The 27,058-nt window shown below is 41.1% G+C and overlaps 1 long non-coding RNA gene across 3 annotated transcripts in view; it reads right to left on the reverse strand.

Annotated features, from left to right (window-relative positions):
- Window positions 1-4,553: 4,553 nt before the first annotated feature.
- The window catches only part of LOC134355541 (uncharacterized), a 44,492-nt gene continuing 21,987 nt past the window's right edge, over window positions 4,554-27,058 (reverse strand). For 2 of the 3 annotated variants that reach the window (XR_010020116.1, XR_010020115.1), the window contains 2 exons: window positions 5,821-6,181; window positions 4,554-5,706 (listed from right to left, as the gene is read on the reverse strand). This is a non-coding gene — a long non-coding RNA (uncharacterized LOC134355541). Of the gene's footprint in view, window positions 5,707-5,820; window positions 6,182-6,592; window positions 6,713-7,476; window positions 7,587-11,160; window positions 11,476-27,058 lie in introns of those variants that run through there. The other variant, XR_010020117.1, reaches the window with a different exon arrangement.

Raw genomic sequence — 27,058 nt, forward strand, 5'->3', positions numbered from 1 at the left:
GTGTCATCAGCAAATTTACTAACCCATCCCTCCACTTCTTCATCCAGGTCATTTATAAAAATCACAAAGAGTAGGGGTCCCAGAACAGATCCCTGAGGCACAACACTGGTCACCAACCTCCTTGCAGAAAATGACCCGTCTACAACCACTCTTTGCCTTCTGTGGGCAAGCCAGTTCTGGATCCACAAAGCAATGTCCCCTTTGATCCCATGCCTCCTTACTTTCTCAATAAGCCTTGTATGGGGTACCTTGTCAAATACCTTGCTAAAATCCATATACACTACATTTGTGGCTCTAGCTTTGTCAATGTGTTTAGTCACATCCTCAAAAATTTCGATAAGGCTCATAAGGCACTATGTGCCTTTCACAAAGCTATGCCGACTATTCCTAATCATATTATGCTTCTCCAAATGTTCATAAATCCTGCCTCTCAGGATCTTCTCCATCAACTTTCCAACCACTGGAGTAAGACTCACTGGCCTATAATTTCCTGGGCTATCTCTACTCCCTTTCTTAAATCAGGGAAGAACATCTGTAACCCTCCAATCCTCTGGAATCTTTCCTGTCCTCATTGATGATACAAAGATCATCGCCAGAGGCTCAGCAATCTCCTCCCTCGCTTCCCACAGTAGCCTGGGGTACATCTCGTCCAGTCCCGGTGACTTATCTAACTTAATGCTTTCCAAAAGCTCCAGCACATCCTGTTCCTTAATATCTGCATGCTCAAGCTTTTCAGTCCACTGCAAGTTATCCCTACAATCACCAAGGTCCTTTTCCGTAGTGAATACTGAAGCAAAATATTCATTAAGTACCTCCGCTATTTCCATCAGTTCCATACACACTTTTCCACTGTCACACTTAATTGGTCCTGTTCTCTCACGTCTTATCCTCTTGCTCTTCACATACTTGTAGAAGGCCTTGGGGTTTCCTTAATCCTGTCTGCCAAGGCCTTCTCATGGTCCCTTCTGGCTCTCCTAATTTCATTCTTAAGCTCCTTCCTGCTAGCATTATAACCTTCGAGATTCTTATCATTACCTTTTGTGTAATTGCACAGTTTGTGTAATCTAAAATGAATGTCCACAGTCAGTTTGTGTTGACAGAAACATCTCTAACTCCATCACATTGAACACTGGTGACCCACCTTTCCCAGCCTGCGGCTGACACACCGCTCGATCTAATTGAAATGAAATCATCAAGTTAATCGATGACACGACGGTGGTTGACCTCATCAACAGCAATGGCGAGATGGCATGCAGAGAAAAGGTAGAGTGGCTGGTGGAATGGTGCGAGCACAACAACTTGAATCTCAACGTGGACAAGGCCAAAGGGATGATTATGGATTTTAGTAAGGTGCAGGCTGGCAGCTCCTCACTGCATATAAATGGATCTTCCATGGAGAGAGTTAGGAGCACTATTTCTGGGAGTGCATTTAACAGATTATCTCACCTGGCCCATCAACACCACTTCCTTAGTCAAGAGAGCACTGCAGCATCTTGACTTCATGAGGAGACTGAGGCAAGCGACACTCCAACCACCCCCCACTCCCCACCACCCCCCTCCCCTCCTCCCTGGCGACCAACCCCATTCTCACTAACTTTTACAGGAGACCAGCTGCGTCACCGTCTGGTATGGAAATTGCAAGACGTCAGTCCACAGGTCGCTACAAAGGACTGAGCAGACTGCTGAGGGAACCACTGGGGTCTCTCCTCCACCCATCAGAGATATTTATTCAGAGCGCTGCACGTGCAGGGCACTTAGCATTGTTGATGATCCCTCCCATCCATCCATCCAACAACCTCTTTGACCCCCTCCCCCCCCCCACCCCAGCCATCAGGCAAGAGTTACCACAGCATTTAGACAAGAAATGCTCAGATGGGAAACAGCTCCTTTCCCCCAGGCTGTAAGACTACTGAACTCCCTGCCACCACCCAGGTCTCATCACGTAAGAGGTGCCAGTGGTGTTATACCGTTTACTTTATAACTTGTGTTGTAAATGCACCTTTTTATTTGTAATTTGTTAATTTGTTAATTATACATACTGTGTTGTGCACCTTGGTCTGGAGGAATGTTGTTTCTTTTGGTGGTATAACATGTGTATGGTTGAATGACAATAAACTGAAACTGAACTTGTTGTCCTCATATACATTCAGCCTGGTTGTGAGGGTCACATTACAGAAAAAGGAAGCCTAGCATCTGGAATTGTGTGGTACTTTGGTGATTCAAGGCAAAGTAAGTGAAGTAATTCTGAAGCACGTACCTGAAGGACAACCAGATATGTTTCCTATAAAGCTAATTGTCAGAAATATTATCTGGTGGCCTGGAGTAATCAAGAACTTGCAAGACACACTCATGTCATGGAAACAATAACACAACAATCCACCAATAGTTCTTCTCAATTGCTGATCCTGACAAACAATGTTTAGGCCACACATATACTTTTCAGATCCACTTACAGGAAGAATGTTCATGATTGTAGCAGCTACACATTCTAAGTAAATGGCAGTTGTTCAAATTCTGTATTTCACAACTGAGGATGATCTTTGCTACAATTGATTGCTTACAGTGAACAATGAAAAGCAAATTCACCAGCGCTCGCACTTGCCCAGTTTCTCGGAAGAAATGCAGTATCTTCCTGCTCAGCTCCACAACTCTGATGGGCTGCCTACAACAGCGCTGACTGTAAAAGATGGTCTAAAAAGGTACGGGGAGCTGGCACTGCATATTTGTTATTTCATCATTGAAATATGATAGACAACACTGCCAGACAGACATACTTACAGGAAGACGTGTCAGAGCAAACTTGGTTTTGTAAAGCCTGTATTTTTCAGGCACACAAAGTACATAGAACATCATAGCAGCAGAACTTAAGATCATGTTTGGAATTAGATGTGTTTTTTTTATTTAGTCAGTCACAAAATATAAATATCACTGTAAACACTAGCATTTATATGAGTTTTATTGACCTGAATGGAGGAAGCGGTTAGAAACTTGAAAGACTAAGGGGTCGAGGTCTGAGCTGCCTCCTCAGTTCAGAGACAATAAAAGAAGGCAGTTAAGACCTCAGCCCACTCGTATATTGAGGTCATAACTGCCTCCACAGATCAGGAGCAATAAAACCTGGATAAATGCTGGTATTTCCAGTGATAGAACAGAGGCCTAATTTATTCAGTGTCTTCTGATGAAAGGTACACAGCACCCCAACAACTATTCTAGATAATTTTTATCATGGCCTTTGTTGAACGTCTGCCATTATCAATATTCTGTGAATACTGTGCAAGTAATTGTGGCTTCTACATAAATTTTCACATAGCATCACTGAGTCACGAAGCACTACAGCACAGAAACAGATGCTTTTACCCATCCACACTGTGCCAAACCTTTACTCTGCTTGGCCACGTCAACCGCCACCTGGACAATTGCCCTTCCTACCCCTCCCATCCATGTACCTCTGCAAACGTCTCTTAAATTTTACAATCAAAGTGACATCCACCACTTCTGTTGGATACTCATTCCACATTTGTACCACCCTCTGTTACCCAGAAGATCCCCCTCAGGTTCCCCTTAAATATTACACCTTTCACCTTAAACTATAACCTCTTGTTCTAGTTTCACCCAACCTCAGTGGAAAAAGCCTGCTTGCATTTACTCTAACTATACTCCTTACAATTTTGTGTACCTCTATCAAATCTCCCCTCGTTCTCCTACACTCCAGGGAATGAAGTGCCAACCCATTGAAACTTTCTCTATAAGCCGGATCCTCAAGTTCCGATCACATCTTTGTTAATTTTCTTTATACTGCACTCTTTAAACTATTAAAACTAACATATTAAACTACTAAAATATAAGTATTTTACTCACTATTTGAAAACACCATAATAATATATCCAAAGTTGAAGTTCTCTTTCACCTATTGAAACACTAAGAACCAGAATGTTTAATTAGAAGGTCAATAATTTATGTGTGTACAAATATTTCAAATACTTTTCCTCATTTATTCATCAACAGTTCTAAGAGATCATGTGCTACTGTGGTGTCAGAATTGGTATTTCTTGAACATCAAGAAATCTTTTGTTGTCTTGTAGAATAAATTAAACTGAAGTGATATTTGCTAATTAGGGAATAACATTTAGACAATAATGCACTTGTACCAACATTCCCTTTAAATTCCAATTGTCAACTTCTGACCTATATCAATAAGTTGACAAGATTTTTTTAAGCTCGGCAACTGTAAAAGTTAATTTTCATTTACAGAGTTTTCTTTTTTTAAAAGTATCACTTGCATTATTTCATTTTCTAGAGCATTCAGGATGTATAATGACAAGCAAGCACAGAAAGTAAATCTAATTTCATATATTTAATGATGAATATCTCACTGGAATATTATTTTAATGAAGCTTTTGGAGTGGCATATTTCCCAATTGAATTGCACTTGTGTAACTGTCCCACACATGAAAGTTAACCTGGAAATGGGTGTACTTTTTAATTATAAAACTGCTAATTGTGGAAAAAAAATGACAGAATCAAAGTCTTTATTAACCTTACAAAATTGATATAGAGTAACCAGTGGGATTAGGGTTTTAATTTGCAGTCGCTAAATTGCTGACTTTTTTACCACGTGCTTTTTTTTTGCCACACTGAAATTTGTAACGTTTAATAACAACAAACTGCACACTTTAGCAAGGATCCTTATGTTATCCATCAAACTCAAAACATCTGCAAGGATTGCTGCAGTAATTTTCTATTATAGAGAAAAACAAATTTGGCAATGCATTTCCCTGTTTTGCTTCAGGGTATTGTCTTTGCAAGGCATCAGGATGTATAATATTCTGCAAGTGTCAAGTATTAATTAGAATTCATTCTTTTTTGACCAACTTAAACCTACACTATTCACAGTCAAATCTGCTTTGCTTTCCAAGCACGTTAAAGCCATGTCACTTGAGACCTCTAATTACACCACCATCTGTCTGCCTTATTCTACCCTTCAGTTCATAAAAGCAAGCTGCAATGCCAAATGTTTTGATCTGTCTCAAGTCAATTGAAGAACAATCCTTACACACAAACATTATGAATAGGGATAATAAAACAAACTTTACTGTGTTCTGTGATTGTATACATGAATGGAAATGACTGCAAATAGCTTGTGGAAGTAAGACAATGAGGACTAAGAGCAGGAGTAAACTATTCTGTTCAGTCTGCTCCTCCACTTAATAGGATCACAGTTTATAGGATAATCCATCTTGGCCATTTTCTTGCTCTTTTCCTGTAACCTTAATTGTGTTACTGACTGGATATCTGTATCTGCTTTATATATATATAATATAAACACATATACACGGAAATAGACCCCACAGCTCTCACCGGCAATCCTCTGATAGAAGACATCCAAAGTTTAAAGTACATTTATTATCAAAGAATGTATAAATTATACATCTTTGACATTTGATTGCTTACAGGCAGCCACAAAGCAAGAAACCCAAAGAACCCAATTGAAATGAAATAAGGACTAACACCCTATGCACAGTGAAAAGGGCTAAAAACACAAATCATGCAAACAATAGAAGTAAACAAAAACATCCCAAACCAAAGTAAGTCCTTAGGTCCGAACCCCGGAGCAGCCTAAAGTAGGCCCAAGCCTGGGTATCAATCCATCATATTAGCAGGCATGGAGCACATCAGCTGGGGAGCAGTCTTCATCGCCTCAGTGTCCTGGAGAGAGGAGTGAATATCATGGAAGAGTAAGCAAAACTTGGTTCTCAACTATGATCCTGACACCCTATCTTTCCAGTAAATCGTTTAAATTGTCCAAACAGCGTATCATACCTCATACTAGGGCCTGGGCACTGCTGTAGTGAAAGGCTCCGGGCCTGAAACGTGCCGCTCAGGAACTCGCTCCAGCCCAGGTTTTGCTGCTCTTGATTTCTCCAAATAGGCTCAGCACCCAAAGCGATCCAACCTCACACCCAGGCCAGTTGTACAGGCATCCGAACTCCCCTGCCTCAACTTCTCCTCTTTTAATGGCTCACTCCATCTGCGTTGACTGTCCAATGCAGCAGCATGGTTCATCCCTCGAATTCTCTTTGCCTTCTTTATCCTTCTTTATCTTAATCATGAATGGGCACCTTTTATTCCGAAACTACGTTCTCCCTGATGTGGAACTGTAACATCAAGACTCCAAGGTTAGCTGTAATATAATGAACAAAATGTGATTCTCAATGAAGTAGCATTGGAAATCCAAGTAATAAATATGAATTCCATGCAGATTGGAGAATGGGAAATTTAAAAGCATTTTACGGTGCTAATTTAGGTTACATTCATTGACACAAAATGTTGCATGATAAAGATAATACAGCATCTGCCAACATTTTTAAAAATAGGTTTGCAGCAGATTAGCTGCTAAAATCAGCCATGCCATTTGACACAACTATTTCGACACCAAACTGTCAAAGAGTTTACTATTGTGTGTATAAACCTCATTGACATAACTGAAGTTGATGGCTCAATTTTATTGCAGTTATTGAATAGCCCTGAGGTAAAGGAGTAGATTATAGCACATTACTTTGGACACAAGGTACAGGGTGCACATCAAAAATACCTTTATTACTTTCTGTAGGATCTTTCCTTACAACTCAGTGGACAGTGATCCATTGAGCTCCTTTCTGTCACAGATTCTAATCCCTTCATATGAGTTATGCTCCAACAGCATCTTCCAGACCTAGAATCTCAATTATACCGTATATTAAAAATCTTCAGATTTGAAAGGAACTATTTCAGTACAACATCTAAATACATCACTGTATAATTACATCATCTAAACAAAAATAACATTTCTAATGTCTAACCCATTTCTTGGAGTCAAGAAAGATTACACAGTTGTGATTATGCAAACCAATTTCAGCAGAAACTTAAGCCACAACTTATTCCTAAACTTAAAGGGCAAATTTCATTCTGGTTGCCAGTTTCATCTCCCAAGAGGAACTCCCCCTAATGAGATTCAGTTCAAAATGATTTTAGTTCCTAACTTCCATCATAGGTCCAGCACTTTAAGATGTCGAAATAAATAAATCTCCAATAAATTTCAGAACTCCTAATGGGACCATACAGCTGATCAAACTTGTGAAAGTTCACCCTAGAACTTCACCCCACTACACTTTAACTGTACCATTGTACTTTGTGTGCACTTTAATTATTTATCAACTTGTTTTCAAAATTATTACTGAATCACTTTCTATCACCCTTATATGCAACAAACCCCAGATCATAGCCACTTGTTATTCTGAAGTCCTTATCTCACCTCTGGCTCTTTTGAAAATTACTTTATATCTTTCTCCTCTGGATACCATCCCATCTGCCCTTGAAAATTAACTTCTGTTTTCTTTCCAAATAGAAGCATTTAGAATTTTGAATGCCTCAATGTTTTAAGAGTAAATAAAATTAAAAATTTCTCCTAAGTTTGAAGATTTTAAGCAACTTTATTACCAAATAAACTCTTCTCGGGCTTCCAGCTCGGTACAAATATCAATTTTAACCAACGTTTCAATGACAAACTCTGCCATCTTCTTGACTTTGTACAATGGATAAAAATGAACCTATTATGCCAAAAAAAGAGATTATTTTCATTTGAAAACCCTAAGTCTTTTGATGTTATATTATGAGTTAGTGGCATTCCTCTAAGATTGTCACAATAACAACTCCATTGATCAGGCACATTATAACATTGGTAATGTTAAACAGGTAAATTTTACCAGATTATTCGATATTACTTTATACTTTATACAAACGTTTATACTTTATTGTCGCCAAACAATTGATACTAGAACGTACAATCATCACAGCGATATTTGATTCTGCATTTTCTGCTCCCTGGATAACAAATACTAAATATTAAAAATATTAAAACTAGTAAATACTAAATATTTAAATTATTAATCATAAATAGAAAATTGAAAAATGGAAAGTAAAGTAGTGCAAAAAAAACCAAGAGGCAGGTCTGGATATTTGGAGGGTACGGCCCTGATCCGGGTCAGGATCCGTTCAGCAGTCTTATTACAGTTGGAAAGAAGCTGTTCCCAAATCTGGCCATACGAGTCTTCAAGCTCCTGAGCCTTCTCCCGGAGGGAAGAGGGACAAAAAGTGTTTTGGTTGGGTGGGTTGTGTCCTTGATTATCCTGGCAGCACTGCTATTATTATTATAATATTATTATAATTATTATATTATTAAAATAATTATAATTATAATATTATTATACTATTATTTCTCCACTAATACCTTTTAAAGGGAGGGTGTGAACCAGATCCCAGTGAGTTACTGGGAAATGAAGGAATTAGGGCTCAGTAAACCAAATTCTGAATGATTTGGATTTCTGAGCAATCGAATAGTGGTTATTGGAGTTTTACTATATTTCAAATCTCTGCTCCTTTTCCATATCCATATGAGACCTCGAACAGGACAAACATGGCATGACAATTTTTATGGGAAGGGCAGCGTTATTCCCTCATCCTCATGCCCATCACTTTTTAAATTCTTTTGACACTGACTTGCACCAGAAATAATGTACAGGGGTTAGCATGTCCTAAAGACGTAAGAGGAAGCTAGAGCACCCAGGAGAAACGCATGCAATCACAGTGAATACATACAAATTCCATGCAGACTGCACCCAAGACCTAGGACTAAACTGGGGTCACGGGATCTGTGAGGTAAAAGCACCAATTGGCTTAACTTGGCCTTTCATTGCCATCATTGTTGCTTTCTGCTATAGACCCGTTGAGCCAATCCTAACAGCAGAAGGCAATGTGGAGAGGGGTTTCCATCTTGGTGAACAGTCCCTTGGAACTCAGCATAAAGTTCTGTCTCTACATCGTGAAGCAAAAATCCATATGAACCAAATAGCTAATATGTTTATTAATAGGCTTGGGGAATATGGAATATAGTATAGAGAATATAGTATTCTCCAATGGTATTGGAGAAATAATTACTCCAATGACATTAGGGAATATATGTCAAAAATGGCACATAGTTATTTTGCAAACAAAAAGAATCTGCAGATGCTGGAAATCCAAGCAACACACACAAAATGCTGAAGGAGCTCAACAAGCCAGGAAGCAACTAGAAAAAGAGTACAGTCAACATTTTGGGCTGAGACCCTTTGGCATGGCCTTTCAGCGAGTATCCTGCCAAACAGTCTTTTCCATAGATGTTACCTGGCCTGTTGAGCTCCTCCAGCATTTTGTGCTGCATAGTTATTTTGGTTTATCTGTCAATAGATGGAAAAGATATATCCCATTCAACCATATATTTAGCAACAAAAGCACCATTTCCGAGGTATGAGCCTATAACTATACATCTAGTAAACTTATAAATAAGAGTACATTTTACTGAAACACGATTCTCAATTGAAGTAATTTGATATAGAGAATATTGATAAATATGTTGAATTGATGGTAGACAAAATCCTTCATACATGGCTTCCTAATCTGTGGAATGCAACCTGAGCCAAGAAACTTCAGAGCATCCATCACAGCTGAGTGAGGAGGGAGAGAGTGGAAGACTGCCCAGAACGATAGAGACCATAGATGAATGTATGATTGAAGTCAAGGCACGGATTGGGATTGATGGAGAAAAAAATTGCTGGAAATGTTCTGTCAATATTCCACCAGAGGTAGTGACAGTGACGAATACTATTACGACATTTAAAAAACATTCAGATGGGTGCGTGGATAAGAAAAGTTCAGAGAAATATGGGATTAATGCAGGTAAATAGGACTGGCTGACTTGGAAGATTTGGACTGAAGAGCTTGTATTCCTTCCTGTATAACTCAATATCTTTATTTTCACACAGCATAATTGGGACAAATTTAGAGTAGTAGTTTCACTGAACTGAACTCTGGTTCTGGAAGGAGATGGTGTGGTCAACGTGTCACAGAAGATGGAAAGGTCGAAAGCACGAGGAGAGTTAATATCCCATGGTCGGAATGAAAAAGAAAACATTGTGACTTTTTCTCGGATTAATTAGATATTATGTCAGAAACAATATTCTAATGGAGGAGATCCTTGTGGAACTGCAAGAAAGATAGCAATGGCGATAAAAATTAACATTAGATTATGAAGACACACAGTCATCTTTTATTGTCATTTAGTAATGCATGTATTAAGAAATGATACAATATTTCCTCTGGTGTGATATCACAAAACACAGGACAGACCAGGACTGAAAAAAACTTACAAAAGCACATAATTATAACATATAGTTACAACAGTGCAACAATACTATAACTTGATGAAGAAGTCCATGAGCACAGTAAAAGTTCAAAGTCTCTCAAATGTCCCACATCTCACGCAGACGGGAGAAGAAAGAAAAACTCTCCCTGCCATACCCAACCACAGTCCGACTCTGAGTCATCCGAAAACTTCGAGCTCTCTCCGACACCGAGTGCTGAGCGCCATCCCTATCCGAACGATTCGACCTCCATCTCGGTCGCCAACAGCAGGCAAAGCCGGAGATTTTGAGGGCTTCCCTCTGAAAGATTCCCGACCGCGCAGTAATGACAGCAGTGAACGAGCGTTTCAGAAATGTTTCCAGATGTTCCTCTGTGCTTTCACATTCACCTCCATCAATTCGGAATTGTCCACGGCCCCTAATTAATGGATACAATATCATTTTTCACCGGAGGCCCGCGCATGCTTGGCGCTCTGTTTCTCTCTCCTCCCGCCGTGGACAACAAATATCCTTATTTAAAGGATATTTGATGTTTGGCAAGAGGAGGCTTGACTTTTGAAGAGATAGTCAAGTAGTCCATTTTAAAAGGCTTGATTATAGAAACGTAGTATCTGGAAAGTCAATCAGAATAGAAGCTAAGAAAGGGTCAATGGTGTAATGGGAAAGATGTCAAAGAAGCCATAAGCAACCTGCATACAAGTCGTATCGATAACTATATTATTAGAATATAACATCAGTTCATAAAATAAAGAAGCAGGAGTATGACAGTTGGCACTTTGCACCTGTTCCACCATTCATCGTTCATGGCCAAGTTGCTTCATTTCTATCTAGCACTTACATTAGTAAAATCATTGTAGTAAAATTGCTTTTTGAAATCAACTTGGAGACAACAAGATAACCAAAATGTATGTTAAATGAAAATACCAAATTATTATAATATCCTCACCTTTAGTGGTATAGGCTATGCTCACCCAGTAAGACCATTTGTCACTTGGAGAATGGTATTTTCTACATGGAGCTGGATAAATTCATCCATTTTAAAAATTCAGTCTCAGTCAGTTGAGCATTAGATCTTAAGATCACACTAAATAATTACACTTCTGGGTTTTGTACCTGCAAGACACACAGAAATTGATCGGTGCTCCTTGTGATACAATTATAGCTGTATTTCAGAGGACAATCTGCCATTAAATATAAGACTATAAGACCATAAGACATGGGAGCAGAACTAGGCTGTTTGGGCAGTATGAAATGTCCAGTTAAGATGTTGGACTGGAGCAAGACCAGAATCTAAATCCTGGAGACAGAGCTAATTGTAGCATAGAGTTGGAAGGACATACTTCATCCCAGGAACAGAAGGAAGAAATGTACTGGTCTCACCAAGGATGTCTAGTTGGAGGTAGCCAAGAGGGTGAGAGGCAGCAGGGCTATTGTCAGTGATGGAAGCAACAGCTGGATGTATTAACCAGGTCAGGAAAAGTCAGGACGCTTGGTCAGGACCATCAGCCAGGGCCAGATGGTCTGCATCCTAGAGTGCTTAAGGAAGTAGCCCAAGAAATAGTGGATGCATTAGTGATAATTTTTCAAAACTCGTTAGATTCTGGACTAGTTCCTGAGGATTGGAGGGTGGCTAATGTAACCCCACTTTTTAAAAAAGGAGGGAGAGAGAAACCGAGGAATTATAGACCAGTGAGCCTAACGTCGGTGGTGGGGAAACTGCTGGAGTCAGTTATCAAAGATGTGATAACAGCACATTTGGAAAGCGGTGAAATCATCGGACAAAGTCAGCATGGATTTGTGAAAGGAAAATCATGTCTGACGAATCTCATAGAATTTTTTGAGGATGTAACTAGTAGAGTGGATAGGGGACAACCAGTGGATGTGGTATATTTGGATTTTCAAAAGGCTTTTGACAAGGTCCCACACAGGAGATTAGTGTGCAAACTTAAAGCACACGGTATTGGGGGTAAGGTATTGATGTGGATAGAGAATTGGTTAGCAGACAGGAAGCAAAGAGTGGAAATAAACGGGACCTTTTCAGAATGGCAGGCGGTGACTAGTGGGGTACCGCAAGGCTCAGTGCTGGGACCCCAGTTGTTTACAATATATATTAATGACTTGGATGAGGGAATTAAATGCAGCATCTCCAAGTTCGCGGATGACACGAAGCTGGGTGGCAGTGTTAGCTGTGAGGAGGATGCTAAGAGGATGCAGAGTGACTTGGATAGGTTGGGTGAGTGGGCAAATTCATGGCAGACGCAATTTAATTTGGATAAATGTAAGTTATCCACTTTGGTGGCAAAAATAGGAAACCAGATTATTATCTGAATGGTGGCCGATTAGGAAAAGGGGAGGTGCAACGAGACCTGGGTGTCATTATACACCAGTCATTAAAAGTGGGCATGCAGGTACGGCAGGCGGTGAAAAAGGCGAATGGTATGCTGGCACTTATAGCGAGAGGATTCGAGTACAGGAGCAAGGAGGTACTACTGCAGTTGTACAAGGCCTTGGTGAGACCACACCTGGAGTATTGTGTGCAGTTTTGGTCCCCTAATCTGAGGAAAGACATCCTTGCCATAGAGGGAGTACAAAGAAGGTTCACCAGATTGATTCCTGGGATGGCAGGACTTTCATATGAAGAAAGACTGGATGAACTGGGCTTGTACTCGTTGGAATTTAGAAGATTGAGGGGGCATCTGATTAAAACATATAAAATCCTAAAGGGATTGGACAGGCTAGATGCAGGAAGATTGTTCCCGATGTTGGGGAAGTCCAGAACAAGGGGTCACAGTTTGAGGATAAAGGGGAAGCCTTTTAGGACCGAGATTAGGAAAAACTTCTTCACACAGAGAGTGGTGAATCTGTGGAATTCTCTGCCACAGGAAACAGTTGAGGCCAGTTCATTGGCTATATTTAAGAGGGAGTTAGATATGGCCCTTGTGGCTACAGGGATCAGGGGGTATGGAGGGAAGGCTGGGGCGGGGTTCTGAGATGGATGATCAGCCATGATCATAATAAATGGCGGTGCAGGCTCGAAGGGCCAAATGGCCTACTCCTGCACCTATTTTCTATATTTCTGTGATCACGAGCTTTAAAATAGATCATTCTCACATCTTCACCTAATATTACCAAACTCCTCATGCCCTTCCTCATGCAACACGTCACCATCAGGATCTAAGCACAGAAAGATTGCCAGGGAATCTGCTAGCAGTTCATTGCCGGATATAATGGATTCATACTGTTGATCAGATTGCCAGTTGATTGCACCATGTGCCTGAAGTAATTTAACCAAGGAGATGGATCTAATTGTCCCTCTATTCTGTGTTTTGACATCCTGGGCAAATTCACATAATTAGAAACTTTGACAGACAAGCCAAGAGTGACTAGTCTTATGAATTTAAAACTGTTTGGCCTTCAGACAAGGCACAGACTAGTTCTTCCTTTTATGGGCTTCAGGTCTCTGGTACTGACTGACATCACAAACTGTGCTGGGTAGCAGCCTTTGTCTATAAATTGAATGAAGCAGAGATGCTTCCTAAGACAGCCTTTCTCCTCCAACCTGACTCTCTCCCTCCTAAGCACCCTTACCACTACTTGTGCAACTTCTTCTTTATTTCTATTCAAATGCAGCTCTCTCATGCTTACAACTCTCCTGTGCAACTCTAATGCATGAAAATATCTTTGATGCAACTTGTCTTCTGCATTTTTCTTATACATATTGTGAACCCATTACACTGCCATTAGTTCTTTGAACTTGTTCCAATCCAAATTAATCAGAGTTAATACAAACATTTTAATAACATATTTCATAATCCATAAACCATAAGACCATTAGATATACGAGCAGAATTAGGTATTTGGCCCATCCTGGCCTTATAACTCACTGATTGTCGAAGTAGAACAGTAGGGCAGGAACAGGTCCTTCATCCCACAGAATGCTGAATTAAACTGATTCTCTTCTGTCTCTCTGTGATTCATGCCCCTATTCTCTGCATATCCATGTGTTAACAGTCACTTAAATGCCACTACTCTTTCTGCTTCCCCCACTCCTCTCAGCAATCAGGTACCTGCTCCACTGTGTGTAAAAAAATAGCTTGCCCTGCATATCTCCTTTAAACTTTTCCCTTCTCACTTTAAAGGCATGTCAACTGGCTCTTGACATATCTACCCTAAAGATTCTTTAGTCCACCCTATTCTTTAGACCAGCCAGCCTACCCCTACCCTACCTATGTCTCTCATAATCTTATAAGTTTCAAACGGGTCTCCAAACAGCTTCCGATGCTCCAGGAAAAACAACCCAAGTTTGTCCAACTTCCCCTTGTAGCTAATACACTCCAGTCCAGGCAACATCTTGGTAAACCTATTCAATACTCTTTCCAAAGCCTCTGGGTCCCTCCTGGAATGGGCCAACGAGTATTGTGCACATATGGCCCACTATCTTTACACTTTCATGGAGAGTTTGCAAATATCTGTAATCGTATCTGTAATTACTTCAGATACTGCCGATACCACCCAGATCCAGGGAGATCTAGATTCATTCCTGGCCTGAGTTACTATCTGTATGCAATTTGCATATTTCCATTTTGTCCACATGAAATACTCCCTCGTTGAATCTGAAGAATCAATGCACTGGTACTGGTTAATTGGTTATTGTATATTTCCCCTGGTGTAGGTAAGTGGCAGAAAAATCAGGGGAGAGTTGATGGACAGGTGATAAAATAGGTCATAAGGAAATATTGTGGGATGAATGGAATTATTGGAAGTATTCTTTGCTGGCACAGATGGAAAGGGCCAGATCGCCTCCTTCTATGTCATAAGGGAAGTTGGGAGTATAAGGTGCTTCCTCAGTGAATTAACTGCAATTTAAATATTATCCCCTCTTTCTGGCCTGCATTCTACACCATCAAATCTTTTTCACTATTTTAATCATTTTAATCTTTAACCATGAACTTTCTAAATGAAGGAAATCTGAGTCAAGCACATGCACAACTTATCCATTCATGCAATCAATGATTAATTTCCAATCTTTGATGCCGTACTAAAGTTTAGACAAACTAATCTCAGGAAATAAATGAGCACTGCATTTTGTTATGCATAAAATGCAAAATACGCCTGTACTCATTTAGCACCGCTAATGAATCAAACTACAAAAGCATAATAAGTAACTAGATAATAAATAATTATTTGACAGAAGTGACCAGAATCTATTCCATACCATTTGTCTATCTCAATAGAGGTGTTTGTTATTCAGAATGATCGTCCAACAAAGGTAACATTTGTGGAGAGAGAAAACAGAGAAAGCATTTCAACTTAGCAATCGGATATATTAATACTTTTCCTTTCTTCAAAGAAGCTGCATTACCTGTTAGTTTGTCCAACATTTTCTGTTTTGATTTCAGATTTACAGCACCATTTAAATCCCTTTACAACAATCAAGCTTTTGTTTTTTGGTCCAATGACAGACACAAGGATTTATTTAAAACTCCCTGTTACAATGTTAGTGTACAGTATTTTGGTATATTAGAATATTTAACAGAGTTTGCCAAGTGAATGGATATCAAATCAATCTTGAAAAATTGTGGCTATATTTCAGTACCAATTAGAACAATGACGTTGGGAAACCTGAGAGCAAGATGCAGTATTTTTTAACTAAAGTATGAATTGATGATGGAACTACATAGCAACATAAAGTTACAAGTAAAGCAAATCCCTGGATTTCAATGTGCAGTGAGGGGAGGAAGAATGGACGAGAAAGTGAGGAGATGGAAAGAAGAGAGGGAGGGTATCAATAATGTGTACTACATGAAGCATACTGTTTTTTTTAACTTAAACCACAGCTAATGATAAAAGCTGCAATCAGCTTTACCCTATGATGAGGTCAGACACTAATGACTTTGTGTTATTATTACATCAAAGCAAATGTTTGTTGCTAATGTACTTGATACAAAATGACAAGAATACAGAGTAAGAATATTGTTATAATTGTCATAACTTGTTATAATGTGAAATAATTAAAAGTGGTGTTTGATTAAATGGCAGCTCTCAACTAATGTAAAAGTGACTTTGTAGTCTTGAAATCTGTGCATATTAATGAAGAAAAAAAATCATATTGCATACTATTTCATGCTGTAAGAGGTCTGCAGCATGATAACAGCTTGAACCGTGTAGAATCTGACCCATTTTTATAGTAGGTATGCAATCCATGTCAGCACTAGCCAGTTCAGAAAGATTCACCTGCAAACTTCAAGGAAAATATCAACATGAAATTCATAAACTGCAGATTTTGAATCCTGATGAAAAGTCTCAACCTGAAATGCCAGCTGTCCATTTACCTCCATAGATGCTGCCTGGCCCATCAAACTCCTCCAATATTTGATGTATTACTACAGGTTTAATTTTTTGGCTGCTGGATCTTTCCCAACCCTCAGACAAAATTTACTTAATCTGGAAAACAAACATGTGAAAATACAGCTGAACATTCAACTTGCAGGCAATATCTGATCCAAAAATCTCATTGTGTAATGATTCAGAAAAAAAGCATCATTACTCCATTGCACATTGCCAATTTTATAATTACTGCCAAGGTTGATAGAAATGTTTAGAGCAAGAGCCTCGGCCCAATATCCAGAACAATAATTTGTGGACACAATAAATACAAAGGTGGGTGCTGCCAAATTTCTAAACGATTAAATGAGAAAAGCATATCACAAACTATTTATAAAGCCCTGACCATGAAAGTGGAAGATGAACAATCCTTCTTCCAGAATGATGATTTTCAGCAAAGAAATAATTTAAAGATAAACATTCTCTTCTTAATTTAAACTTCATCTTTTACAGAAGGAAAGATATTCTTTCCTTCCATGTCAGAAAAAAGATGAATGAAACTCCAACTTCTGAATCTATTATGTGGCTACTCTAAAAATCAATAGGACTGCCGTAATTACAAAAGAATGTATTATACAATCTGATTTAGAAATATCAATTTGAGAAAAATAATGAAGAATCGTTTATTTGAAATAAGATCAAGGAAATCAATTAAATGGGTAATATAAGATTCAGAGGAAGGAAGATTAAAAGGTTTGTAATTTTTTTTCACTGAGGGCTCCTGTGTCAGAACATTAGGATAGTGCTTTTGTCATTATGACAAAATCCAAACTACTGAACTTATTGTAACTGCACCACCATTGTCTAGCTGTCAGGAATGTTTAATGAAGATCATTTTAGTAATTTTCACATGTATGCATACTTATACTGGAAAATGTGAAAGTGAAGATTTCTCATCACATCACTAGGAGAGTTATTCACAGTACAACTTTTTTTTAATTTATTCACTTATGGGATGTGGGCATCGCCATCTAAGCCAGCATTTATTGCCCATCCCTAGTTGCCCTTGAGAAGGTGGTGATGAGCTGCCTCTTGGACTGCAGCAGTGCCTGAGGTGTAGGTACACCTACAGTGCTGTTAGGAGGGAATTCCACGATATTGACCCAGTGACAATGAAGGAACTGCGATATGCTTCCAAGTCAGGACGGTGAGTGACTTGGAGGGGGATTTCCAAGTGGTGGTGTTCCCAGGCATCTGCTGTTCTGGTCCGTCTAGATGGTAGTGGTCGTGGGTCTGGAAGGTGCTGCCTTTGGAACTTTGGTGAGTTGTTGCAGTGCATCTTGACTACATTCTACAGGTCTCCCACACTAAAGCTGAAAATTTAGCTTGTTGTTCCTTCACTGGATTATAGGGAGAAGAGCAAGAATAAGATAATTAACTTTGGTTTTATTTAACCAAGTGAAATGTATTTAACTGGTTTTAATCTTTTTCTGTTTCTGAATGTTATAACATTATTTTTAAAACATATTTAATTATCTAATAACTGTGTGGCTTCAAGAACAATTTCCAGCTGATCAGCAAAAATGGGAGGACAGCATTAGTGTGAAGTGAAGAGTATATTCTTTAATTTAATTATCAAATGTGAATTTTGCAGATAAGTCAGCATTTACAGGTCAACCCTAAATGCCATGAGAGGTAATGGGAACATATGGAAGCTAGAGAAAGAGAGGTAAGGACTGGTGGTTGGTTACTGCAACGTATTTGTCCGGACAGCCACTGTCTTGTTAATGAAAACAGAGTCTTGTCATCTTCAGAAGGTTTCGGATGACTGTGCCATAGTTGGATGCATCTGCAGGGGAGATGAGGCTGAGTACAGGCCTACGGTAGGAAACTTTTTCACATGGTGTGAGCAGAATTATCTGCAGCTTAATGTGAAAAAGACTAAGGAGCTGGTGGTAGACCTGAGGAGAGCTAAGGTACCGGTGACCCCTGTTTCCATCCAGGGGGGTCAGTGTGGACACGGTGGAGGATTACAAATACCTGGGGATATGAATTGACAATAAACTGGACTGGTCAAAGAGTACTGAGGCTGTCTACAAGAAGGGTCAGAGCCGTCTCTATTTCCTGAGGAGACTAAGGTCCTTTAACATCTGCCAGACAATGCTGAGGATGTTCTACGAGTCTGTGGTGGCTAGTGCTATCATGTTTCCTGTTGTGTGCTGAGGCAGCAGGCTGAGGGTAGCAGACACCAACAGAATCAACAAAATCATTCGTAAGGCCAGCGATGTTGTGGGGATGGAACTGTACTCTCTGATTTGGTGTCTGAAAAGAGGATGCTGTCTAAGTTGCATGCCATTTTGGTCAATGGCTCCCATCCACTACATAATGTACTGGGTGGGCACAGGAGTACATTCAGCCAGAGACTCATTCCTCCGAGATGCAGCACAGAGTGTCATAGGAAGTCATTCCTGCCTGTGGCCATCAAACTTTACAACTCCTCCCTTGGAGGGTCAGACACCCTGAGCCGATAGGCTGGTCCTGGATTTATTTCATAATTTACTGGCATAACTTACATAATACTATTTAACTATTTATGGTTCTATTACTATTTATTATTTATGGTGCAACCGTAACGAAAACCAATTTCCCCCGGGATCAATAAAGTATGACCATGACTATGACTATGACTATTCCCCAAGTACCATGCTACAAGGATTTCTAAAATTTAGATGCATTAACAATCAAAAACTGACAACATACCTCTAAGGTAGAATGTTGTGTGACCCAAATTTATAGTTGGATGTTATTAATTAGTGGGAGAGTTTCGGGTTTGGCAGGTACAATGGAGAATTTGCAGCTGTTTAGTGACTAGACGGTACACATTGCCTCAGTCTTTGGTGACTTGAGCTTTCCTTGCTCCATCAGCTCAAGTGTCAGTATTGTCCAGGCCCTGCTGCATGCAGTCACTGAATATTTCAATGGGTCAGACTCCCTAATCAGGTTGCAAAGCAGTGCCCCCTGAGTAGTTAGGGAGGAGAATCCTCCTAAAAGATCTTTGCTGTTCCTCCTCTTTCTCTTCCTTCACATTGTCTTCCTTCTTCTCCACAGTGGAAAAGGACTGAGACTGCTTAATTCTACATGTGGTGGATGCAGGAAGCGAACATGAACTGGGACACCCTTTCTAGATACTAATTATCTCAGGCAATGGAAGTGCTGCTTAAGCACCCTGATGACTCGTTGCATTGTACTGCATGTGGCAACATGTTAGTTTAAGATAGTGTTCTCTCCTTGTACAAAGAGGCTGACAGGAATCTGGAGACTGGTGATAATAGATAGTCCTTGCTCACTAAGCAAAACACAATAATCCAGCTTGATGGCTGAAAGAGAGAGAGCGGAGTGACTGGCACAGGATTCTGGAGTAGGTGACTTACTGGATGTCAGACATGTTTAACATGTGGTCACACCAGTCAAACAATGAAATGTGTAAACATTTGTAGGTGAGAAATATTTCTGCACGATGATGTAGACCCTTTGTCATTATGAAGAATAGGAAATGACACACTGTGTGATGGAGAATGATGCACTGTTGGTGAAACCTTACCCTAGCTGAATGCTGCCATCTGCTCTCTACTATGGAGGGGTCAATGGCCTCACCTCTCCTTGAGTATTCTCCCTAAAACAAAGGTACACTCCATTCTTATGCACTCAGCTGATGTTGCCAGCACAAGCTGGGAGATCATCCACATGGAAAACACAGAAATGCACATCGTCACACTCTCTCATGGCAGATAATGACTTTGGGAATGGTTGTTTAAGTATACATTGAAGAGGTGGGAGAATTTTATTTCTAAGTTTTTTTTCCCCCAGTCAATCCTATGCCTGAGCAGCCACCAACAAGGCTGCAAGTCACCAACGAATCCTTAAGGCTGAAAGTGTTTTTTTTTCTGCAGGCTTCCCTCGGTGCGTGAATAACACATGGACTGTCACAGCATTGACAGCTCAGACTCCATCTCCACATGCTTGATAAATGCTGACCACTGACCAGTTCACTGATCGCATGTAATTGGAGTAAAGCTGACAAATCACTTCAGAAGTCCCTCGTTCTGAGTACCTTTGTTTACTGCTGGAAAACTGAATGGAAGTCAGTCAGATCCACCATCAACAGCACTGAGCCTAAAATATTCTAAAAAACTGTCTTTGGGATGAGGATATTTATGTCATTAACTCTCTAGCCAACAAAGCTTACCAATATGCAGAAGATTACTATAAATACAACAAAATTGAATCAGACAATATAAGAACCTTCTATGATGCGTTCATGTGTTTAACATCTGCACTAGAGATGAGGCAGGAGAACGTGGAAACCTTATTGTGATTCATCATTGATTTGTGAAAACATTCTATCTAGATTTCCAGTTAATTTCCCAAAAGAGCAAAGGTTTGTCTTATTCATGAGACAATTGTGATGGATTGTGATTGACCCAGAAGATGGTATTTATCGTTGAGTAGGAAAAATTGTAAACAGCAGTGATTTCCATTAGTAGTCATATGCCTGAAAGATGACAAAATGCCAAGTTCTTGATTTACTAAAGTGATAGAACATGCAGACCCACAACATCACTCCGATTTAATATTTGTTTTACATTTTAAATGCAAGTGCATTGTCACTTTCATTACCTCTCTCAGCATTTGTAAGATGTTGGATAGTTCATTAATGTTTATTTTTCTACTTTCATTCTCCGCTCAGTGAAGCAGGTTAAAGAAAGCTGTATAATAACTGTGGAATTATACTTGAGAAAAGAGCTCTGAGGCACTCAAACGCTAAAATGTCACGCAGTCTGTGCAAAGTAAGTTCATATTTGTGCTAGAGCAACAAATCAAAATATCTACTACTAAGATATCAAATTGTTGTTGCTCCTTTCCATATGGAATATCGGATGGCAACCTTGCCAGTTCTTTAGCATTTCAAAGTTCAAACTTCAAAGATCAAATTACATTTTATTATCAACGTATGTATAAATTATACAACTCTATGATTTGTCTGCTTACAGACTAAACAAGAAACCCCAAAAGAACCCAATTTGAAAAAAAAGACCAATACCCAATTTGCAGAGAAAAAAAAAGCAAATCGAATCATGCAAACAATAAAGCAAGCTTTAGGAATCAGAACGAAATTGAGTCCATAAACCCAAAACCGGCTGAAGTAGGTCCATAATCTCAGTTTCAGTCCATCACATAGAGGCAAATCATCAAAAAGCTCGCAGACACTAAGCCCAGACCAGCCAGAGCACGACGCAGCCTCAGCTTCAGTGCTGAGGACAGCGGAGTAAAACAACAAAGGGCAGAACCAACTCGACCCTCATCTCCGGTCCCGACACTTGCCTTTTCCGTCCACCTGGCCCAACATTTAAATTGTCGGCATTTAAATTATCTTGTCTGTTTTCTTTTACAGGACTGCATTGCTAGCTGAATGCTCAGCCCAGCACGGGTAGGAAGAGTGCAAGGAGCTGGCCGGATTCGAACCCAGGATCTCTCATCTTGAAGGCAGGTTTGGATGCCACTACACCACCGGCTGGCTATAAGATACTAAATAAGCACAATCAACTTAATAACGTGCCATTCTGAGAGTCATGGAAAATTATCTATAAATAGCTTTAATCTCCAATGAGTTCTTGTCAGATGTAAATGCTTAATTTAAATTTCAAAGCAACCCACCCAGGTTTAGACTACATGGCAAAGTAACAAGCGATCAACTCATACCTAGGTGATGAATTGATTATTTAAGTGAAGCTTGAGTCCTTCTGTCTATTTCTCTTTGCTGATTCCATGGCCTGATGGGATTAATCAGTTTTAGGGATAACTGACAGCTTAAGGGCAGGGAGGGGTGAGGACAAATTTGAGAAAGGACAGAAGTGTTTATCCCTCTACTCTTGTTTCTATGGCTTGTCACCTCTCCACCACTCTAACCACCCAGAGAACTCCTGACCTGAGCTTGGTCAGCAAATCCTCCCTCTAATAAGAAGGGTTGAAAAGGTGCTTGTTTGGCCCACTCCAGAGTACGTTTTGTCCGTATCGAAGTCAGATATGTCAATCTGGCTGATTTAGAGTCATAGGATCAAAGAGCACAGAAGCCAGCACTTTGGCCAACCATCACCCATTTATAGTAAGCCCATATTATTCTCTCTACATTCTCATCAACTACACAGATTCTACCTCTCACCTACAAATTACAACGGAAGATAGAAATGGCACATCAAAAGAGCAATGTTACAATAGTGATGGGGGATTCCAATATGCAGATAGATTGAGAAAATCAGGTTGGTGCCAGATCCTAAATGAGAGAATTTGTAGAATGCCTACGAGATGGCTTTTTAGAGTAGCTTGTGGTTGACCCCACGAGGAGATCAGCTATTCCCGATTGGGTGTTGTGTAATGAACTGGATTTGATTAGGGAGCTTATGGAAAAGGAACACTTAGGAGACAGTGATCATAGAATTCACCCTGTAATTTGAGAGGTAGAAGCTAAAGGCAGATATATCAGTATTTCATTGGAGTAAAGGGAACTATAAAGGCATAAGAGGGGAGCCGGCCAAAGTTGATTGAAAGGGGACACTAGCAGGGATGACAGAACAACAGCAATGTTCTGGAAGGAATTCAGAAGGCAAAGGATGAATAATTCTCAAAGAAGAATTACTCTAAAGGCAGGATGATGCAGCCGTGACTGACAAGGGAAGTCAAAGCCAACATAAAAGTAAAAGAGACAGCATATAAAAGAGCAAAAAATAGTGGAAAGTTAGAGGATTGGGACACTTTTAAATATCAACAGAAAGCAACTAAAAAAGATCGTAAGGGGGAAAAAGATGAAATATGAAGGTACATTTAAGGCAGAGGTTGATAGGTTCTACATTAGTGAGGGTGTGAAACATTAGGGGGGAAGGCAGAAGAATCAGGTTGCAATTGAAATGCATCAGCTATGATGGAATGGCAGAGCAGGCTCAGTGGGTCGAATGGCCTAATTCTGCTCCTCTCTCATATGGTCTTATGGCCTTACACACTCAGCGCAATGTACAGTAACCAATTAACTTATCAACTGACAAGTCCTTGGGATGTGGTGGAAAACCGGAGACCCAGAGCAAACCTAATAACATTAGACAACATATAAACCCCACCCAGACAACACTGGAGCTCACGGTTGAACCTGCATTGCTGTAAGTATGAAGCAGCAGCATTATTAGTTATGCTGCTATGCAGCCACTTACGATTGGGTTTCATATAAAAAATATGCACTAGTCTTCTTCGAAAACAATCTCAAACAATATCAGGATCCAATGGCCTTGGAATTACATAATATACTCTCCCAATGTCATCAATTAGGCCTGCCACTACAAATTAACTAAAAAAGCACTGAATAACTTTTAATAAAATCCACATTACAAATGCATGCTCCAAAAGTTCAAGCAGTTGGAAAAGATTTCTTTATGGAATTAGAAATAAATTTCCAGGGGAATACAATCTCAGAGACTTTCTGGCTTGATAAAAATTGAACTTTGATAGCATAATTAAAATTTTGTAAAGTATTAATGACATTAAAAGCAATGGGCAGACTGAAGAATGATCAATGATCTCATGTATTCCATTTAAAATGTCTGAGCTTTGGTGTTTGAACATTATTTGGCAACTAGCCCAGAACAGCATTGTTTGATAAATCTGCTGTATTAGCATATTCATTAATCCTTTGGTGTCAGTGTTGTTAGGCAGTAAAGAAATTGAGTGAGCTGATGCTTGGGAGCCAACAGACAAAATTAGAATTACCATCACCACACAAAATTCAAAGGATGGTTTATATTTAGACCATGTCTGAATATCTGACAATATTTGTTCCAAGTTTATTAAGTTTGTATCTTGATTAGGAGTTTCAAAATAAGTTACTCACCAAAATTTACAATTTGGTAGCAATGTTCTTAATAAATAGTCACAAAATATCTCTCAAATTCAGTTAATAAATATTGAGGCACTCTGGGGTCCTGGGGGGGAGGGGCTGTGGTTGACAGCCCGCCCCAGCATTCCTAATGACCAGCACTATTTATTGTTCTTGTGTTGAAAGGCTTTCGTGGGATTAAGGTGGGATGTATAAATTCACTTACTTGGGTTATACAGTTATTTGCATGTGTGTTTGTGGGTTACGCTGCTATAAATGGGGTGTGTAATAATCACCTCTCCTGTCTGTATGTGACTGAATGGGTTCCCTCTCCAGCTCACGGCACCTGGTCTGTTATTGTCCTCGTCGCAATAAAACCGGAAGCTGAGCTAAACAACCTTCTTTCGTCTGGCATCTCGGACCAAATACTCGCCACATTGGTGTCAGAAGTGGGATTAGAAATTGACGGTGAGATTGAAGAGCTACGACATTGGATGAGGTGCCTTAAAACCCGGGGAATAAGTCAAGGGACAGAGCAGTATGCCTCCCTGGGCTTAGCTCTCCAAGTCAGGATGCTGACCCGAAGGGAAGGCCTGGGAACCAAGTATTGTGTGTTCCCAGGGAACTCCGATGGTGTGATCATTCCCTGGATGGGGAACATGGCAGAGAGCATCACCCGCCTCCCTTGCAGCCCGCACTGGAGAACCCAAGACACTGCAGCCATGGAAGGACGGGCAACATGGTAGATACCACCGAAGCCACCGGAGCAAGAGGAAGACCAACCTGCCTCAGCAATTCACACCACAAAGTCCAGCCTGAAGCCCCCCAAATACAATGATGCCAGCTGCCTAGAGCCTTACCTGGCACAAGTCAAACGCAGCATGGCACAATGGCTGGAGCTTCTTGCCCTGGCACTGGAGGGGGATGCCCTGCAGGCCCTCCTCGACTTAAACCCAGCTAAGCAGTGTGACTACAGGGCTCTCGTAGCAGTGCTGGAGAGGTATTTCGAGCAGAGTTAATTGGAGAAAGCAATGAGGGAAGAACTGGGCAGCAGATGGTGCCATGTAGGAGAAAGCCTGGGGCATTTGTGGCAGAACTCAGCCACTGTGCTTGGCATGGCCAACCCCACTTCCCTCCCGCAGCCCAGGCAGAGCTTGCCCTCCACAGCGTTGTAAAGGCACTGACGTTGGAGCACCTTTGGCAGTATGTTCTCCTGACATCGCTGGCAGAGGAGGAGAAGGCAGAAGCAATTTTAGGCCCCCCAAGGCATTCCAGCGTTGCCCCGCACACCACGAGCCCAGGTTTGTGTCACCGAGGCAGAGGAGGAAACTGTCGAGGAGGAGCCCATGAGGAAGGTCCAACCAGAGTCGTACTGGCCCCGCCAATGCCATAGTACGATCACTGCTGCCGGTGGGGCGAGGCAGGCCATGTGGGCCAGGTGTGCCCTGCAGTACCAGCAAGGCACTGCCCAGTGCTGTCATTGGGAAACGCCAAGTGGGCGACGTTGCCCAAGATCTCCAGCAGAATCCCTCAATAGTTGCATCTCTAGATGGGCCGTTTGGGTGAAATACAAAGCTTACACGTGAACTGCATGGTGGAAGGCATCAGTCACTGTCCATTGGTAGACACGGGGTCAACCATCACCATCATATGTCCGGGCATCCTCCCCAACATGGGCCAGCCATTCCCACCTGGGTGGACAATGACAGCGGTCCAGCTGGCGATGGTTACTGGTGACTGCGTGGCAAAACGAGGGAAGCGGGAGCTGCACATCACAGTGGGGAAAAACACAGTGGAGCACGAGATGTGGCTGCCCGACATCTGGGAGTCCTGTATCATTGGGCTGTACTTGCTGTCCCATTGGAGGGGCGGGGGGAGTCCAGTGTGGATGTGCCAGGGGAAACGCTGTACCTCGGCGCTGAAGCCACGGCTCTCTGGCAAGGTAGCTCCAGGAAGTGGGCCGAGCTGGCGCATCAACAACCACCACTGGTCTCACAGTGGCCTGTGGCAGTGCAGCACACCCTGCAGCTGCCCGATACGACACAGTGGAAGCAGAGGCAAGTGGCGGTGACAGCTGAGCAGCATGTAGATGAGGGATCTTGCACTGGCCCAGGTAAGGGGATGACTGAGCGATATCTGCACTCTGGATCCAGAGACCAAGACCCTATGTTGTCAAAGAGGATCATTGGAGGTGTGTGATTGGTGCTGTTCCAACATTGGCTATTTTCTGATGACGGCAGTCATCTCCTCCAGCTGGTGATCCCCCAGGTGCTGCAGTCAGTGCTTGGGCTGGAGGGGGTTGGCCATTTTGGGGCCACAAAGACATTGGGCAAGCTGCAGCAAAGCTTCTGTTGGGCTAGGTACTGGCAGGACGTGGAGCTGTTCATGCACTGCTGCGACACTTGCAGGTCCCAGAAGGGGCCGGGCTGCCAGTCTAAGGTGCCAATGCAGCAGTAGCTGGTGGGGGCACCAGTATGGGTATACTGCCCGACCCAGAAGAAGGGACTAATCCCCAAGCTGGGATGCCACTGGAATGGGCTGGGAGAGGTGCTCAACCGCATCACTGATGTGCGATTGCCTGAGCGGCGGAAGGCAGTCGTGC

Source organism: Mobula hypostoma, chromosome 13, assembly GCF_963921235.1.
Source record: "Mobula hypostoma chromosome 13, sMobHyp1.1, whole genome shotgun sequence".
In the NCBI taxonomy this organism is placed as follows: Eukaryota; Metazoa; Chordata; class Chondrichthyes; order Myliobatiformes; family Myliobatidae; genus Mobula; species Mobula hypostoma.